The sequence below is a fragment of the Kogia breviceps genome, chromosome 7 (assembly GCF_026419965.1).
Source record: "Kogia breviceps isolate mKogBre1 chromosome 7, mKogBre1 haplotype 1, whole genome shotgun sequence".
In the NCBI taxonomy this organism is placed as follows: domain Eukaryota; kingdom Metazoa; phylum Chordata; class Mammalia; order Artiodactyla; family Physeteridae; genus Kogia; species Kogia breviceps.
The window spans coordinates 53,875,584-53,896,558 of record NC_081316.1 but is presented as its reverse complement, the minus strand read 5'-3'; the positions used below and the strand labels follow the sequence as shown (position 1 = coordinate 53,896,558).

At 42.7% G+C, this 20,975-nt stretch overlaps 1 pseudogene; it reads left to right on the top strand.

The window, feature by feature from the left end:
• Positions 1–3,216: 3,216 nt before the first annotated feature.
• LOC131760304 (tyrosine-protein phosphatase non-receptor type 2-like) lies at positions 3,217–19,814 on the top strand (annotated as a pseudogene).
• Positions 19,815–20,975: the final 1,161 nt, after the last annotated feature.

Genomic DNA, 20,975 nt, shown 5'->3' with positions numbered 1-20,975 from the left:
AATGGCCTCATGTAAGTATGGGAGGCTGAGAAATGTAACCTTTTAGCTAGCAACTTGCACCTGGCCTCAGCACACCATCTGATAACCATAAATACCCTTGTCCTTTTACCAAGGATACACCCCCTTCTCGAGGGAGACAAAGTCTTGACCAACTTGAAAGCCGGGCTGTCTAAATGATGGGCAGCGCGTGCCTTCACATTTGGATGTCCTTACTGTCCCGTGGTCTAAACGCTCCAGGGCCAAGTCATCTCTGCCCCTCCTGACATGCTCAGTATGCAGTGGCATAGTAGAAGCAGGAGAACCACTATACACACTGCTGGAAAAGGAGAGAATGGAAACGTGGCACAGTCACTGGCCTGACACAATGACCAGTCCTCCAGACAGGACTTCTGAAGACTCCCTACCATCTCAAAGGAGTAAATTCCTTGGTTATCTCATCTGCCAGCCTCCTGTTCTGCTCTCTGGAAGGATCCCCCTTACTCATTGTTTCCTGGGTCCCCGAGCCTCAGTTGGTCCCCAATCCATCTTTGTATTAACTAGAAAAGGCACCCGTCTGGGTGGTAGAAGCTTTGCTGGGGTGTGGTTTTAGCAAGTAGACAGTGCCATTGTGCTAATGAGGAAATGACAGCCCTTCTCCCAGGAGACACAGCTCTGCCCCAGAGAGAGTGGCTTGGAGAGCGGAGCACAGGCTGGATTTCAGTCCAGCTGGGTTTCAACTGAGCATCTTTGTGCAGTGCTCAACATGTAGGCGGTGTAGGTGGTGGCCCTGGTGGTGCCTGGCTCCCCTCTCAGGGGAGATTTCTAGTCATAATCCTTCATGGACATATCTGAGGTCTCTTCAGGGAGGAAGTCCCCCTGGACAGCACAGCTTTAGCAGCTCCCGGGATGTAGATGTGGGTTTGGGGATGCTGGGATTGTACCAGGGGTTTAATAGTCACGAGCTGTCACAGGGCTGGTAAATGAACAGCGTGCCTGAGAAGAGAGTGTAGCAGGAAGAGAAGCGAGTGCCAGATCCTTGAGAAACACTAAGATTTAAGAGGCTGCCTAGAGAATGAAGAATCACCAAGGAACTTGGAGAAGGTAGGACAAGAAGCCAGGGGAGAGGAAGGAGAGAAGTCAGCACGGAAACCAAGGGAGGGACTGGCAACGTGTGCGATAAGATGAAAATGGAAATGGTTGTAGAATCTGCCCTTTGATCTTCAATTACACTTTGACCCCTCTTATGGCAATTACCTTACTCTCCCTCACAACCTTGGGCAGGGTGTGTGTTTCCAGTTTTCCTATGAGGGGGTATCCTTCTCACTTTTCTGTGACATTCGGCCCTATGAGCAGTCCCTCTCCTTTATGCTGTCCTCCTTCAGCTTCTGGTATCAACTCCCTCCTAGTTTTCCCTCTTCCTCTCCGATGGTTCCTCCCCAGTCTTATTGGCTGGGTTCCTCTCTCTGTTCTCTCCAGGGCTCGGACATCAGTCAGCTGTCTTTTCACTCGTGTACCCCCATCGACAATGACGTTCCCTCCTGAGGTTTCAACTCCCATGGTGATATTTCCAAATTCACTGGTGCTTCCTGACTTGTCTGCTGAGCTGTAGACACATCTTGGACATCCCCACTTGGATGGCCCAGAAGTGTCTCAGATTCACTGTATTAGAACCAAAAAAAACAGAAAGAAAAAAACCCATAGAATTTAAGCAAGAAAACAAAAGTATTGCTTCATATAACTGGAAAGGCCAAGATATATAAATTCTGAATTCGGGCGTGGCTGGAGCCAGTTTCAGACTGGGTCCTTTGGGTACTCCTCCCTGTCTCTAGTTCTCTTTGTCTCCCTCTGTCAGTGTCTGCTGCATCTTGGCTCTCGCCCAGGACAAGTCTTCTCCACGTAGTGGCGAGATGGCCCTGGCAGCCTCCACTCTCACAAACCTCAGGTGAATGAAGATTAAAAACAAATAGATCTGGGGGAATTCCCTCGCAGTCCAGTGGTTAGGACTCTGCACTTTCACTGCTGTGGCCCAGGTTCAGTCCCTGGTTGGGAATTAAAATCCCGCAAGCTGTGCAGCAGGGCCAAAAATAAATAAATAAATGACATAAAAATAAATTAAAAAATAGATGTGGAAGCAAAGTCTCCAGGAGATTATTGTTGGTCCTCCTTGGGTCACGTGCCTGCTACTGACCAGTTCCTTTGGTTGGGATACAAAGGCTGGCCCAGGTGAGTCCTGGGTGGTATCCTCTGGGCAGGGCGAGGCCCTCTTCCCTCCAGCCAAACAGAATCATCTGTTGTTTCTCTGTGTCCTTAAATGCTCTTTCACATCCCTGTTCCTGTGCCTGTGATATTCCCTAGGCTTTAGTCCTGATTCTTTTTCTAGCCAATTCTTACCCATCTTTTATACTCTGTTGACACCTCCTTTGGGAAGGCTTCTGGCATGTCTCTGTTGGATGAGATAGATGAGATGCTTGTGGTGATTCTATGAGACGTTGAGACTCTGTCATACAGTTATCCCGGCACTTATACATATTGCATCCTGGCGGCACTTATACAGTTCAGTACTTATTGGTTTTCTTGTCTGTCTTCCCCATGTTCTGTGAGATCCTTCAGGGCCAGAATAACCTCTTCAGCTGTGTATCCACAGTGCCAAGTCCAGCTCAAATGTGTGTTCAACTGAACTGAATTGAATCAGTGGTTGAATTTGTACAAAGTAATGGCACACAGCAGTAAGGGACCCACATCACAATTGTTAATGAAAACCTGTATCATTGGCCCAAAGACTGAGGGCCTTCTAGGGCAAATGCCACCATTTTTGAAGCTTATATAATGGCTGTGATGAGAATGGATATTAGAGTCAGACAGACCTGGGTTCAGATTATGCCTCCAGCTCTTACTAACCCTTCAACTTAGGCAAGTTCCTTAATTATCTGAGCCTTGGGTCTTTATTTATAAAATGAGGATTAGTAACATCTACTTCATAAGTCATTGTGAGGATTGAAATGAATGAAAGAGAGCGCTTATGAACAGCTGGTAGAGTGTTACACAGGCTCAATACACAGTCTTTCCCCTGTACTTCTGCTTTAGGTACTGGCCACGCTCCTTGCGGCCATCCCAGTTACGGCTGTTGTATTATCCTGTTGTAATTGTTAAGATAAGAAATCATATGGTCATCTTATTAATGAGCCCTGACACACCATCCAATCTGTGGCTGGTGGTGCAGACCTGACTTCTGCTAAAATGGCAGCTGGTAGCCATAATCCCAAATTAGACAATCCAAGGTAAGGGGCAGAGGCAACTGGAAACCATACTCCCAGGGCAGGTGCATCCTGTCCACAGCAGAGACCTCTGTAGCCATCTTGGCATTTATGTGCACCTAAGGGCTAAGCCTAGATGTCACCGGCCAGTCAATGGCATTCAGAGGCTTTATTTCCCTGAATGGAAAAGAGAGAGTTGCCACTTTTTGGACTTAAAAGACAAACTCTATTTCCTTCTCTCCAAACTTCATCCTCCAGAACCTGAACTGTCTGCCGGATGTTCCCTGACTGGGAATAAAATTACTTCCACTCAGCGCTCAATCTTTAGTCTCTTGGTTTTCATTTTTATTTTTGTAACAGCACTTAGTTTGAAAACACTATTTGATTCTAAATGATGCACCCTTCTATGATTGCAATTTTAGCATTGGTTGCTGTCCTAGATTATCTGAGCTCCTCAAGGATGGGGACCATGTCTTGCTGCCATTGTGTCTCCATCATCCACCACCAGTGTCTGCACATGTGTACTGAGTGGATGGATAGTGAATATGAATGAGATGGCCAAACCTGTCCTTGGTATTGAGTGCATCTGCCAGACTGGAGTGAGCTTCGGGCCACTCTTCCCTGGCCCCTGAGGATGTAGGGGCTGAATTCACCCAGAAGCAGTCCCAGAAAATGAGTGGCCTGAGCTTGCGATGTCTCAGTGACTTGGTAAAGACTACCTTTGGCTGATTTGGGGGGTTTGGCCACCACTGCCAGGAAACCAAACTGTTAATTACCCAAATGAGATCCTCCTGGGAAAAAAATCAATATTTATTAGCAGCTGTTAGAGAAAAGCTGATGACATGCTTTTCTCATCTCTCCTGATGGTAAAAGAAGATTTAGGGAAAGAAACTGAATGAATGAGGGAAGGATTGAAGGGATGCCAGAATGAAGTAAGAAGGAAGGAGCGTCATTCATCCACACACATGTAATTCACATGTCTGGTCGTTTCTTCTAGCTTAGACTGGATCCCATGACTCAGCTTTGCCAGCATTTGTTGTAACTCGTAAAACACCAGGACCCCACTCAGTCCTGCATTATTTCATTATATCGCCCATATTAATCATGGTTTGGGTGGAACAGAAGTCACTCTAGGTATTTCAAGTAGAAAGAGGTTTAATACAGGGAATTAGAGATTTCCACGGCCATTGGAATATGGAGATTTCCATTTTCAGGAAATCCTGAAGTGCAGAGGTCTCAGCTGCTACCCCAAGGGGAGGAATTCCCAGGGCACCGCCCAGAAGGGCTGGGAGCTGTGGTTAGTGATTCAACAGCTTGTGGAACCAAAAAGGGTGGTTCTCAGGGTGATACCCTCAAACATCTGCCAAATGCCCACGTGCCTGCAAACAGCTGCCCCTGGGACATAATGACTTCTCGTCCTCAGTCTTCCAAAGCCCCTCAAGAGCCTCTCTTTGGCAGGACGGACCCAGAGCCAAGAGCTGAAAGGGACTCTGGGAAAAGCAGTTCCAGGATTTTCCCCTGAGTGGATGGGGTGAGGATGCAGCTGAGCTGATCACAGATGCTCTCTCTCTACATATAGTCCTCATGGACTTGTACTCACTCACTCATTCATTCAATGCATAGTTAATGAGGACCTGCTATACACCAGAGTCTGCACTTGTACTAGTCAAATTCCTCTAAGACGTAGAGCACAAGTCTGTATTTTCTAATTTTTTTCTATCTTCCACAATGTAGTACAATTCTGGGCACATAAGCAGAGGTACATGAATTTCCTGTTAACTGACCTTAAACATGGCTAGCCTGGAATTTCCAACAGAAGTGAGATATCATTTACATATGTCTATATAGATAGATAGATATTTACGTATATATGTTGTGTATACCTTAGTATTATAAAGGCATAACATGCTGATTAAAGACAATTTGAAAAAACTACATAATTAAAATTTTTAAAATTACTTTGAGCTCATTTTAATTTAGCAAAATCCTTACTTACCAAAATAATCATTTGCCAACATTTTTAGTTTGCCTTTTCAGTTATTGTTTTCTGCTTTTTTCTCTTAGATAGTATTAATATATTATTATTACTTTATATCTTTTTTCTTAGTATTAAGGTATTTTAATATTACTATATGTATAAAATTTTAATAGCTGAGAACAGTCAATTGAGTAAATTCACTCTCCTAATGTCGGAAGTTTAGATTGTTTCCAATACCAGGTATTGTGTAAGCCTTTGTTTTCCTTTGATTGGTAGGTTGGGTCCTGGTGAGTCTGGGTTTGCATCCTCTCCTTCCTCCCTCTCCCAGCCCTTGATACATGATCAAGAGGGCTGGAGGGTGTTCTTGGCCCAGGGCTATTTGTACACTGTGTTATTAGAACTCCCAGTGTGTTGTCCAGAATGAATATCATTGGCCCCCAGGGACCCTTGCTTTAGTGCAGAGAAAGGAATCCATGCCTGGGTGGCAAAGAGGAAACCTGGCTTCCAGTCCTGGCGGTGAGTTCACTGCTGTGTGACACTGGGCTTGTGTCCTCACCTCTCTGATCCCCCAGTTTCCTCTCATTTGAGAGAATGACCAGTTAGTCTATGGACTTCACTAGCTCTGCTGCTCTTTAGATTTATCTCATCTCTGAACTGCCTTGATATGAAGAATTCTCTGGCAACTCTCCTTCCATTCTGATTGGTCAGGCCTTTTCTTGGGGGTATTTGGTGGCTCAGTTCAGGGGTTGAGATCCCCTCCCCCGCCTCCCTGCCTTTGCCCACACGGTTTCTTTCCTCCACCTGCATTGCCTTTCTTCCCAACTCAGAGATGATGCTTGAGCAGTGCCCAGCTCAGGGTGCCCGCTTTGTTTTCGTTTCTTCTACTTAGTACAAAACACAGCTCAGATACACCCTTCCTTGATGAAGTCTCTCTAACTGGGCCACCACAGCTCCTTGTCCTGGCCCCCATGGTAGCCCTTATCGTGCCGTTTGATGCTACTGCCCTTGCCCGCACTGACTGTGAGGTCCTCGAGGCACACATCAAGCCTCACTGCTCTGTGGCAAGGTGCCTGGCACCAAGTGCGTATTCGTGACTGTGTGAAATAAGGGAATAAAAGTGCACTACCCCTGGGGCTTCCCTGGTGGCACAGTGGTTAAGAATCCACCTGCCAATGCAGGGGACACGGGTTCGAACCCTGGTCTGGGAAGATCCCACATGACATGGAGCAACTAAGCCCACGAGCCACAACTACTGAGCCTGTGTGCTGCAACTACTGAAGCTTGCGTGCCTAGAGCCTGTGTTCTGCAACAAGAGAAGCCATCACAATGAGAAGCCCGTGCACCACAACAAAGAGTAGTCCCAGCTCACCCCAACTAGAGAAAGCCTGCGTGCAGCAATGAAGACCCAGTGCAGCCAAAAATAAATACAAATAAGTAAATAAATTTATTTAAAAAAATAGCGCACTACCCCGAGCAAGCTGACTTTACACTGACGATTTGGAGCTGGCAGAATAAACACAAACCACCCTCCACACCTGCAAAACAGGAAAGCAACTTGGGGAGGTTTCCTCTGTTCCTCTTGTTGGAGCAGATGCACATTTTTAGGGCTGAGCAGGTCCAAGCTGAAGGGTTTTACCTCATCAGCATATCCGTTTCCAGCATCCCTTTAAATGCTAGTTAGAGTCTCTCCCCAGGGATATCTGGCAGATTCCACTTCACTTTGAATAACTTTCATCCTCTTTATGCAGAGAGGTGGGTATGGAATGAGGGCGTTACCTGGCTGCCTCTGAAGTCCTGGGTCTGCGCTCAAAGTTGTCTCTTTTCCATTCCCTCCACCTCCTGCCTTCCCAGCTCTGACAGGAGCCCTTTCCTGGTGCCCCTCCCTGTGCGGACAGAAGGCAGAAATAAAACTGAGTAGCCCCCGCTCATTTAATCTCCACCACCACCTTTCCAGGTAGGTTTTACATCCGCATTTTCACAGCTGAGGAAGCTGAGACCAGAGAACTTTGTTAACCCGCCCGAGTCACAGAGGCTAAATGGCCAAGGTGCGATTCAAACTTGGGTCCAAATTGAGGGCTTCTCAGGGGCAGCTTCTGTGCTAAAGAATCTTTACACGTATGAACCCATTTACTTCCTAGGAACCCTCAGGAAACCCCAGAAGACAGCTGGATTAGCCCCATTTTGCAGTAAGATATAGAAACTGGGGCACAAGAGGGAAAGCAAAGCAGCTGTGCGAGGTCACAGGGCTACTAACCGGCTTGCCCTCATCGTGTCTGACTCAGGACTGGGTCTGTCTGTGCCTCTTCTTCCTCTGCCTGGTGTCTTCACTGAGCCCAAGGCAACAGCTGCATTCAGATGGCTGGGCAGTGCAGCTCACTGAGTATTTGGCACAGGAGGAATGATATGGGACAGCATGCGGCTGGTCACCAGGCCCCGCCAGGGAGGCTCTGTGGACTCGGAATCTTGCAAGCTGGAAGTCTCTGTGGATAAGACCTGTGGTTCCGCTCCGAGGGAAAGGACACCCCTTCTCCCTGAGTAGTTCTAGAAGCTCTAGTGGAACAGATGTTTCCTGCATAGCTGTATCTCCAACGTCCTGGTGCTTGGGAGGAAGGCCATTTAGATTACTCTCCTGGATCCCAGCAGTGACTCCTAACCAGGCTCCCAGAACCTCTCTCGCCTCCCTCCAGTCCACTCAGCGCACAATAGCCAGAATAATCATTAAAAAAAAATACAGGGCTTCCCTGGTAGTGCAGTGTTTAAGAATCCGCCTGCCAATGCAGGGGACATGGGTTCGAGCCCTGGTCTGGGAAGATCCCACGTGCCGCGGAGCAACTAAGCCCGTGCGCCACAACTACTGAGCCTGCGCTCTGGAGCCCGCGAGCCACAACTACTGAGCCCACGTGCCACAACTACTGAAGCCCGTCCGCCTAGAGCCTGTGCTCTGCAACAAGAGAAGCACCTCAATGAGAAGCCCTCCTCACCGCAATGAAGAGTAGCCCCCGCTCGCCTCAACTAGAGAAAAGCCCACGCACAGCAACGAAGATCCAATGCAGGCAAAAATAAATAAATAAAGTAAATAAATTTATTTTTAAAAAAATACAGAGCTCAGGATGCCACTCACTCCCTGGAAATGCTTTCATGGTTTCCCATTGCTCTTAATAGCCAAACTCCTTGCCTTGACCATCCCACGGGAGGGCCTGTCTCCCTCACTACGCTTCAGCCACCTTGATGTTTCGGTTTCTTGGTTTGCTCTTTTCCACCTTGGGATGTTTTGATCTTCGTAGTCCTTTATTTTAAAATATTCTCTATGCTATGCCAGGCCCACCTCTTATCTTTTAAATCTTGTCTTTAGTGTCTGTTCCTCAGAGAACCACCCCTAACACCTGCAGAGCTCTACCATCTCCTCTTGTAGTTCTTTCCTTTCATGATATTTACCATCACGTATCATCAATTCTTTATTTAGTGTAGGCAGCGTTTCAGTGTTGATCCCTCGGTGGCATGTAAGCTCCCTTGTGGGGCAGGGGCTTCCTGTCCCGGACTCCAGTACCTGACGCCGTGCAGTATGTACGCAGTAGACCTGTGACAGATATTTCCTGAATAAAGGATGTTAAGGAGTCAGCTATTCTTACCTTGGAAGCTATTTCCTGCAGACACCTGCATTTTCCAAGCCCGGTTTTTGCAGAAGCTCTTCTTGGAAACCTCTTCCAAATGAAGTTGTCCTTACACTCTGAATATCAACGGCTATGGGGAACACACAACTGCAAAGAATTTCTGCTTGTAATTAAATTACAGCGAATGAAATAAGTGACACATTGATCTTTCTCCCTGCTCACATATCTGGGTCTGTGTGTTGCATACTAATTGCTGGTCTAAATCAATTAAAGTCCTTTGGAAAAAAAGGACTGTCCTTTAGAACAGAAGTAAGAGAAATGTTAGGAGAATTGTGGAAGACAGCTGGGCTCTTGAAGAGAGATTGGAAGGGACAGAGGGGAGGGAACTTTCAGGTCCCGTAGCTCTGCTTTCACCAGATGAGTGAGATCTGGGTTTTGAGACCTTAATCAACCTGGACTGTGGAAATGTACCTCACTCTGAATCGTCTCAGTCCTTAGGAGAGGCAAATAACAAGAAAACAACTGGATCTTAGGGATTTAGTCTAAACAATCAGCATCTCTGAGCTGCCCCGTGGCTAGTATGGCTTTAGGGCAGCTTTCTTCTTCGCCAGCTACAGTACCAGGTGGGGAGAACTGATGTTGGTAATGAGGGTCTGGAGACCTCATAGCATCCTCAGACACCTGGGGATGGCTTGACTGCTTTCAGACTTCTCTTAATGAGGCAGGAAAGTAAAATCTACATTAAGATTCATAAAAATTTTACATTTTCTCTTGCTAATTGCTGTCTCAGTCATTCAAGAAATCTGTGTTCAGTTTATATAAAGGGGACCCAGACACAGTGTCTGTCCTTGAGGTCTGCGTGTGGGGAAGAAAGTAGCAAGTGCTCTAGACAAGGCATAATTATTGGTTTGGAGGTGCTGTAATAAAACATACGCCACCTGCTACTGTATATGTGCATCTCTTGTGGTAGTGGGGCTTTATTGGGTTGTATCCTGATAAAAGTAGTCAATTTAATCTATAGAAAAAATCCTGCATGTAAAGTGAGAGCTCTCTGAAAATATTCTCACTGTCGATCACCAGTGGAAGAGGCAGTGTTCTCAGACAGGAAAGTGAACCTTGGAAAGCATTAAGTAGGAGGGATGGAGAACTTCTGTTTTTTCTCAGGGCCTCTCTTGGTTCTACTTTTAAGGCCTTAAGATGTCTAGACTCACCTGTGGTAACATACCCTGTGTCAGGTATTGGGCTAAATTTCTTTATGTAGGACTCCCAGCCCTAAAATGGAAGGAGTGATTATCTCCAGTTTTACAGAAGGGGAGACTGAGACTCTGAGAGAGTGAGTTTTATAACTAGTAAAGGAGATGGTCTTTGGAGTCAATACAAGGTCTGTGTGAACATACAGCTTGCACTTTTACCCATGGAGCTATGATACATTCTGGATGGTGAGTTTGAAGCAGTGATGTGTTGATAACTGTTTAACAACTAGCTCTGCAAAATAGATAAATAAACAATGCCCTGATTTTTGCTGATTTCTGTGGTGTAAATACTCCCACCATGGCCGATTTCAAGCTACCAACGTGAAGGCACTCACTGAACAGGGAGGTGGGAAGAGATACGCACAGCTGAGCCGACTAAGACACACCTCTGAAGTCACCCACACTATCGAAACAAGCTAGAAGCTTCTACAGGGTGAAGCCTATGAGCTCTGGAGAAGAAAGCCTATTACTGAGCTGAGTGAAGCCTTGAGAGCTAGTTTATTCACATACATATTGCTCTCTTTCTTCTTCTGTTTTCCAGAAGATTTACTGAAGCCCTGAATGAGTGCCTCTCCTTGCTCAGCTGTACCACAAAAAATGGAGGAAAGGGGGGAAGACCCTCTCACCCACTCCACCAGTCTCCAGTGGTGGTGGCAGAAGATGCTTAGTGAGACATCCCCAAGGGCACAGGGAACCTTGGGTAGTAGGGCTATAGCTGTTCCTCCTCTTCCATTGATTATTTCAGGGAGATGGCATTTTTCCCCTAGAGAAGCTTTGAAATGTTCTCTGGGATAACTGAGCTCTAGCTCAGTTTTCCCTCATTGTCTGTGGCCACCTCTTGACCTTCAACCCCAAGGTCATCATCACCCTAGTTTTTCCTTTACTGTCAGTTTTCCCTTCAGTGTGTGATTCTTGGACCACCTGTAGCCGAATCAACCTAGAGGGCTTGATGAAAATGCAGATTCCAGGCCCCGGGAGCTGCACGAAACATGCTCTCCAGTTGATCATTATGTTCAATATTTGAGAGTCATTTCTCTAAATTGTATTTTCTCAAATGTCCCCAGCAGAACTAGGGGTCATAGGATATTAACAAGCATTATGTAAAAAAAAGCACGAAAGAGGCCTCAATGGCAGGGGTCTGCAAAGAGCTAAAAATCGAGTGGTGGCACCTTTCTGTATGACCCTTGAGCTAAGAATAGCTTTTGAATTTTTAAAGTATCATACAAAAAATAAAATAAAATAAAGAAACTTGACTGTAGGAACACTTGGCACCTTTAATAACCTAATGTGCACCGGGGCTCTTCGAGAGGGTGAATAGCATCTCTCAATCATGAGAACACGGAACTTCTCCTCTATTATTACTATGTTTTTATAGAGCAGAACCAGTGTTCTGTAGAATACTCTCTGAGAAACACTGTTCTATACAAATTAATTCCAGTCCAAACTCGGCAATCAGTTTCCCTTGAATCTTTCATTGTGATATTTTCTTTTATCTTGGTCAGGGATGCGATTCTTTCTCCTGACTCCGTGGATTCAGTCCATTCTTCCAGGCTTTCTGGTCAAGTCTCCTCTTTCCCATCCTCTATCTACCATTGCCTACATCAGTCACAGTCTTTTCTTTTCCAAACTCTTAGAGCACGTAGTGTTGTTCAATAAAACCAAGACTTTCTGAAGCTCCAAGGAAGCGAAGGGTTCCAGAAAACAATAGTATTTTCTGGCTATCTGAGGGGTTACCATTTTTGGCATGAAAACATTATTTAAGCTAATTCTTTTGGACAGCAAACCATACTGAATAATTCTTTAATTGAACATAATTTAACTTTATTTTCATGACATGGTACAGAGGGAAGATCATTTGATGGAAAGATGAGAAAAGTTGTGTTTCCAGCTGAGTTCCACCACTAATGAGATGAGAGGGCTGAAAAGTCACTTTTCCTCCCTGGCCTCTGAGAAAATGGGGTTATTGGCTTAGATGTTCTTCAAGGTTCCTCCGAGGTCTAACATTCCATGATGTTCTGGTATTGCAGAGTTCCAGTAAAGGGAAAGGGGTGAGGCAAGTGCACTCAAGTTTCTATTAGATTTATATCTGATGATTTCTTACTAGCCACACAAATCAGTTACTATTGCTAAATCATGTTTACCATACAGATTTTAAAAAACATTCTAATTAATACTTAATTTTACTTGGTGAGCAAAATTCAAATTTTTGTACAGCAACAGATTAGAAGTCAAAGATTTTCTTAGTACTATTAAGTGGATTTTCTTCTTCATGAGTTGAGTCTGGCAAGGCTTTGATCATGGACCTTGACAGAATGTTGGTATTTTTATGCCTTTTAGAAAGCCCCAGCTGTCTGAGACACTCTGTCCCTGTGGTCTCACAAATCTGACTTGATCACTCAGTTTATTTCTCAGATAAAGCTATTGAGTGTGGGAGAGTTGCTTTTTCCTTTACAGGAAGGTCACCAATTTCTATTTTGTGGATTTCTATTTATTAGTTGATGCCACTGGCATGTAAACTTTGGCTAGGCTGTCACTCTGCTTCCAAATCCTTCCATCATCTCTGACTTTCCAGTGAATTCCCATCAGAGACTGTCCTGACAGTTCTGTTTTCTCCTCAAGCTTCACCCTCTCCCATCCTTCTCAGCCCAGCAAGAGGCTGTACTTTTCTTCTCCATCTCAAAGCTCTTAAAGCACACAGTGATTTTCCTTTCCTCATTCATTCATTCATTCATTCAAAATCTCTTGAATGTTCAATCGATATGACTTGGGCATAGGCCTTCCCCCTCGAGGTACTTCCACTCTGGTGGGGGGTTAGAAGGAATAAAAACTCAGATAACTGTGTATCTTACAAGTCTTTGAACACCAGAGGAGAAGCATTTACTTTGCTTGAATGGAAGAATCAGGAAAGTTCCCCAGAGACAGTGATCTGTGAGTCATGTCTGAGAGGGCGAGTCAGAGTTCAATAGGAGACAATCGGGTGACCAGCACTCCAGGTGGAGGGAACAATGTGTACAAGACCATGAAGGCATGAGATAGCATGACATGATCATAGACAGAGTGAGAGAGGGCCTAGAAAGTAGGACATGTTGGAGTGTGTTGGGAGAGGAGCTGGAAAAGCTGGTAGGAGCTCCATCATCCGGGGGGAAGAAGTGTCTTCCCTCATCTGTGCTCCTGGCACCACTCCCTTCTCTAGCACCTTGCTTCTGAGTTCTCCTTTTCTTTTGTATCTTATCGTTCAGCTCACAGAGAGGTGCAAATCTTATCTTTCTTACAAACACACACACACACACACACACACACACACACACCAACTTCACCCCTCTCTGCTTTAACCTTGCATCATCTCATAGTCCTTATACCTAGTTTCAGGTTCTTGAGAGAGCAGGTTGTCTCACTTTCTTTACTTCTTCACCTCTCATTCTCTCTACCTCATCTCAGTCTGGCTTGAGAAAAAATAACAAGTGTGCTTGGGCACATCATCCAATCCTAAAGCTGTAAATCTAAAACCTATGAGTCAAATTTTTTTCTTCACCCCACTGTGAATTTTAAGGAAGCCATTTTATTTTCTTCCTTATTTATTTGCAGCTCATGTAGGCTCAGTTCCTCTCTGAATATGTTTTAATTTACTTAAAACAAGTCTATCCTCTTTCCCCTGAACAATTATGTAAAGCCAATGGCTCCTTTAATTCCAAGGCCATGGTGTTCCCCTGTTGATGCAAAGGCTGAAACAGGGATCCATCTTCTGGGGAGGGTGGCTGGGCTGTGGTGGGGCGGCCAGAGCACAGCAGCCCGAGGATCCCCTCAGAGCTTCTTGGAAGGAGCTCGGAAATTCGCAGTGAGTCCCATGACTATCCTCAGAGTGGCCAAGTTTCCAGAAAACAGAAATTGACACATATACAGAGATGTAAGCCCATATGATCACAGTCATGTTAAACTGCAAAATGCTGAAAATGATTTATTAATGCCAGCTTAGTTGACATAGAAGAGGGGCAGAGGAATTACATCATAACAGAGTGTCCACTTCCTAATACAGGTTGTCATTTCTGGCTCATGGTTTGTAAGCAAAAGACCAAAGCAGATGTCATACTAAACCAAATTGTGGAGAAAGAATCAGTTAAATGTGCACAGTACTGGCCAACAAAAGGCGAAGGAGAGATGCTACTTAAGGAAATGGGATTCAGTGTGAAGTTCCTGTCAGAATATGTGAAGTCCTTTTACACAGTCCATCTGCTGCAGTTAGGAACTAGCAATAGTGGTGAAGCCAGAACAGTATCTCAGAAGCAAGAAGAACTGCAATCCTGCAGGCTGTGGAAAAAAAACTACATTCACAAAAAGATACACAAGATGAAAAGGCAGAGGGCTATGTACCAGATGAAGGAACAAGATAAAGCCCCAGAAAAAACAACTAAATGAACTGGAGATAGGCAATCTTCCAGAAAAAGAATTCAGAATAATAATAGTGAAGATGATCCAGGACCTCAGAAAAAGAATGGAGGCAAAGATCAAGAAGATGCAAGAAATGATTAACAAAGACCTAGAGGAATTAAAGAACAAACAAACAGAGATGAACAATACAATAACTGAAATGAAAAATACACCAGAAGGAATCAATAGCAAAATAACTGAGGTAGAAGAACAGATAAGTGACCTGGAAGACAGAATGGTGGAATTCACTGCTGCAGAACAGAATAAAGAGAAAAGAATGAAAAGAAGTGAAGACAGCCTAAGACACCTCCCTCGGGAAAACATTAAATGCAACAACATTCACAGTATAGGGGTCCCAGAAGGAGAAGAGATAGAGAAAGGACCCGAGAAAATATTTGAAGAGATTATAGTCAAAAACTTCCATAACATGGGAAACGAAACAGCCACCCAAGTCCAGGAAGTGCAGAGAGTCCCATAGAGGATAAACCCAAGGAGAAACACGCCGAGACACATAGTAATCAAACTGGCAAAAATTAAAGACAAAGAAAAATTATTGAAAGCAGCAAGGGAAAAATGACAAATAACATACAAGGGAACTCCCTAAGGTTAACAGCTGATTTCTCAGCAGAAATTCTACAAGCCAGAAGGGAGTGGCATGATATACTCAAAGTGATGAAAGGGAAGGACCTACAACCAAGATTACTCTACGCGGCAAGGATCTCATTCAGATTCAATGGAGAAATCAAAAGCTATAAAGACAAGTAAAAGCTAAGAGAATTCAGCACCACCAAACCAGCTCTACAACAAATACTAAAGGAACTTCTCTAAGTGGGAAACACAACAGAAGAAAAGGACCTACAGAAACAAACCCAAAACAATTAAGAAAATGGTAATAGGAACATACATATCGATAATTACCTTAAACGTAAATGGATTAAATGCTCCAACCAAAAGGCACAGGCTCACTGAATGGATACAAAAACAAGACCCATATATAAGCTGTCTACAAGGGACCCACTTCAGACCTAGGGACACATACAGACTAAAAGTGAGGGGATAGAAAAAGATATAACATGCAAATGGAAATCAAAAGAAATTGGGAGTAGCAATACTCATATCAGATAAAATAGACTTTGAAATAAAGAATGTTACAAGAGACAAGGAAGGACACTACTATAATGATCAAGGGATCAATCCAAGAAGACATAACAATTATAAACATATATGCACCAACATAGATGCACCTCAATACATAAGTCAAATGCTAACAGCTATAAAACACGAAATAGACAGTAACACAATAATAGTGGGGGACTTTATCACCTCACTTACACCAATGGAAAGATCATCCAAAATGAAAAAAAAAATAAGAAAACAGAAGCTTTAAATAACACAATAGACCAGAAAGACTTAATTGATATTTATTGGACATTCCATCCCAAAACAGCAGATTACACTTTCTTCTCAAGTGCTCACGGAACATTCTCCAGGATAGATCACATCTTGGGTCACAAATCAAGCCTCAGTAAATTTAAGAAAATTGAAATCATATCAAGCATCTTTTCTGACCACAACGCTATGAGATTAGAAACCAATTACAGGGGAAAAAACATAAAAACAAACAAACACATGGAGGCTAAAATATACGTTACTAAATAACCAAGAGATCACTGAAGAAATCAAAGAGGAAATCAAAAAATACCTAGAGACAAATGACAGTGAAAACACGGTGATCCAAAACCTATGGGATGCAGCAAAAGCAGTTCTACTAGGGAGTTTATAGCTATACAAGCCTACCTCAGGAAACAAGAAAAATCTCAAATAAACAATCTAACCTTACACTTAAAGGAACTAGAGAAAGAAGAGCAAACAAAACCCAAAATTAGCAGAAGGAAAGAAATCATAAAGATCAGAGCAGAAATAAATGAAATAGAAACAAAGAAAACAATAGCAAAGATTAATAAAACTAAAAGCTGGTTCTTTGAGAAGATAAACAAAATTGATAAACCATTCGCCAGACTCATGAAGAAAAAGGAGGAGAAGACTCAAATCAATAAAATTAGAAATGAAAAAGGAGAAGTTACCACAGACACGGCAGCAATACAAAGCATCCTAAGAGACTACTACAAGCAACTCTATGTCAATAAAATGGACAACCTGGAAGAAATGGACAAATTCTTAGAAAGGTATAACCTTCCATGACTGAACCAGGAAGAAATAGAAAATATGAACAGACCAATCACAAGTAATGAAATTGGAACTGTGATTAAAAATCTTCCAACAAACAAAAGTCCAGGACCAGACGGCTTCACACGTGAATTCTATCAAACATTTAGAGAAGAGCTAACACCCATCCTTCTCAAACTCTTCCAAAAAATTGCAGAGGAAGGAACACTCCCAAACTCATTCTATGAGGCCACCATCACCCTGATACCAAAACCAGACAAAGATACTACAAGAAAAGAAAGTTACAGACCAATATCACTGAGGCATATAGATGCAAAAATCCTCAACAAAATACTAGCAAACAGAATCCAACAACACATTAAAAGGATCATACACCATGATCAAATGGGATTTATCCCAGGGATGCAAGGATTCTTCAATATATGCAAATCAATCAATGTGATACACCATATTAACAAATTGAAGAATAAAAACCATATAATCATCTCAATAGATGCAGAAAAAGCTTTTGACAAAATTCAACACTGATTTATGATAAAAACTCTCCAGAAAGTGGATATAGAGGGAACCTACATCAACATAATAAAGGCCATATACGACAACCCATAGCAAACATCATTAACAATGGTGAAAATCTGAAAGCATTTCCTCTGAGATCAGGAGCAAGACATGGATGTCTACTCTCACCACTATTATTCAACATCGTTTTGAGGGTCCTAGCCACAGCAATCAGAGAAGAAAAAGAAATAAAGAAATACAAATTGGAAAAGAAGAAGTAAAACTGTCACTGTTTGCAGATGACATGATACTATACGCAGAGAATCCTAAAGATGCCACCAGAAAACTACTAGAGCTAATCAATGGATTTAGTAAAGGTGCAGGATACAAAATTAATGCACAGAAATCTCTTGCATTCCTATACACTAATGATGAAAAATCTGAAGAGAAATTAAGGAAACACTCCCATTTACCACTGCAACAGAAAGAACAAAATACCTAGGAATAAACCTACCTAGGGAGACAAAAGACCTTTATGCGGAAAACTATAAGACACTGATGAAAGAAAGTAAAGATGATGCCTACAGATGGAGAGATATACCATGTTCTTGGATTAAAAGAATCAATATTGTGAAAATGACTATACTACCCAATGGAATCTACAGATTCAATGCAATCCCTATCAAATTACCAATGGCATTTTTTATGGAACTAGAGCAAAAAATCTTAAAATTTGTATGGAGACACAAAAGACCCTGAATAGCGAAAGCAGTCTTGAGGGGAAAAAAAAGGAGCTGGAGGAATCAGACTCTGTGACTTCAGAGTATACTACAAAGCTACAATAATCAGGACAATATAGTACTGGCACAAAAATAGAAACATAGATGAATGGAACAAGATAGAAAGCCCAGAGATAAACCCACGCATCTAAGGTTAACTAATTATGACAAAGGAGGCAAGGATATACAATGGAGAAAAGACAGTCTCTTCAGTAAGTGGTGCTGGGAAAACTGGACAGCTACATGTAAAAGAATGAAATTAGAACACTCCCTTATACCATACACAAAAATAAACTCAAAATGGATTAGAGACCTAAATGTAAGACTGGACACTATAAAACTCTTAGAGGAAGACTTAGGAAGAACACTCTTTGACATAAATCACAGCAAGATCTTTTTTTGATCTACCTCCTAGAGTAATGGAAATAAAAACAAAAATAAACAAATGGGACCTAGTGAAACTTCAAAGTTTTTGCACAGCAAAGGAAACCATAAACAAGACGATAAGACAACCCTCAGAATGGGAGAAAATATTTGCAAACAAATCAGTGGACAAAGGATTAATCTCCAAAATATCTAAACAGCTCATGCAACTCAATATTAAAAAAACAAACAACCCAATCCAAAAATGGGCAGAAGACTTGAATAGACATTTCTCCAAAGAATATATACAAATTGCCAACAAACACATGAAAGAATGGTCAACATCACTAATCATTAGAGAAGTGCAAATCAAAACTATAATGAGGGATCACCTCACACCAGGCAGAATGGCCATCATCAAAAAATCTACAAACAATAAATGCTAGAGAGGGTGTGGAGAAAAGGGAACTCTCTTGCACTATTGGTGGGAATGTACATTGATACAGCCACTGTGGAGAACAGTATGGAGGTTCCTTAAAAAACTAAAAATAGAAGTACCATATGACTGAGCAATCCCACTACTGGGCATATACCCCGCAAAAACCATAATTCAAAAAGACACATGCACCCCAATGTTCATTGCAGCACAATATACAATAGCCAGGTCATGGAAGCAACCTAAATGCCCATCGACAGACGAATGGATAAAGAAGTTGTGGTACATATATACAATGGAATATTACTCAGCCATAAAAAGGAATGAAATTGGGTCATTTGTTGAGATGTGGATGGATCTAGGGACTGTCATACAGAGTGAAGTAAGTCAGAAAGAGAAAAACAAATATCGTATATTACTGCATATATGTGGAAACTAGAAAAATGGTACAGATGAACTGTTTTGCAGGTCAGAAATTGAGACACAGATGTAGAGAACAAACGTATGGACACCAAGGGGGGAAGAGGCGGGGGGTGGGGGTGGTAGTGTGATGAATTGGGCGATTGGATTGACATGTATACACTGAGGTGTGTAAAGTTGATGACTAATAAGAAACTGCTGTATAAAAAAAAATTAAAAAAAAATAAATTACAGAACAGTATCTCACTTTCATTATACTACCTCACCAGATTTCAGTGTCCCTGAATCACCAGCTTCATTTTTCAATTTATTATTTAAAGTGCGAGAATCTGGCTCCTTGAATCCTGAACACGGGCCTGCGGTGATCCGCTGTAGTGCTGGCATTGTGTGGTCAGGCACCTTTTCTTTGGTGGACACTTGTCTTGTACTGCTAGAAAAATGAGACAATATTAACATTAAACAACTGTTACTGAGTATGAGAAAATGCTGAATGGGGCTGATTCAGACACCAGATCAACTCAGATTTTCATACATGACTATAATAGAAGGAGCAAGGTTTCTAAAGGGAGATTCAAGTGTACAGAAATGGTGGAAAGAACTTTCTAACGAAGACGTTATGTCCTGTTTTTGATCAGTCACCATCCAAAATAATGAGTGAAAAATACAATGGCAACAGGATAGGCCTAGAAGAAGTAAAACTGACAGGTGACAGATATACAGGACTGTCCTCTAAAATGCAAGGTACTCTGGAGGAAAACAGCAGAGTGCTCTGCGCAAGTGCCTTCTGGAAGACAGGAAAGAGCACAGCTAAGAAGGTGTAGCAGATGAAGCAGAGGCTGAAAGAGACCGAAAGGAAAAAGGAAAAGGTGGTTTCATTGGCAACGTATTCTCACTAAGATGGGGTTTGTGTCAATCTTTGGTTGGTGCTTTTGTTGGCTGGACACTGTTTTCTCAGCAAAGCGCCCTATAAATAATTAATTTTGCCCTGCAAGTTTCGGCACTGGTAGCTGACACTGTTTTGTGAATCACGGGGGTTTTCGTCTGTTAGCAAATTCCTCAGACCCCAGAAGGTGCGGTTGACTAGACACCAACAGAGAAGTGGGGTGTCCAGTCCACCCAGCACCCCAGGGCGCTGTTCACACTATACCCACTCCCTAAAACCAAGACTTGAAAACTTCTTAAGAACTGGTACATTTTCAGCTGTATTCATACATGTTAAGTGTAATATTTCACCTGACCAGACTGAGAAGTCCTTTATCATAAGGATTTGCTTTTGGAGGCTATCTGGATTTTAACCTGCACTTGATATAAGCAATAAATATTGTGGTTTTATTGACATTATTACTGAAAAGAAAATGACCTTTAAGTAATGCATGTAATGTATAAGGTACTGTTGATGTGGGCATCAACATTGTATATTCTTAACCATTTCAGGGCAAATATATTTTATTAGTACCTATTTAATCTTGCTTTTGTAGTTAAATGTACTTTTTAAAAGCTCAATTTGAAAAAAAATCTCTTACCATAAAAAAATAATAAACTGTATGTTGATTCAGGAAAAAAAAGGTACCCCATCTTCCTTTATCCTCACTCAGAGAAGAAGTGTGCCGTGATGGGCACTCAGAAGAAAACAGAATCTGGGCAGCCATGTTTAGCCTGTTTATGAGTGGAAAAGGAAAATTGCTCTGTAGAGAGATGTGCAGAGGAAAGAGGGGATGGCCCCAAAGAGAGAGGTCTCAATGATGGGTGGGTCTGTGGCCTGGTTTGGAGGGTGTGGGTTCAGTTCCTGGTA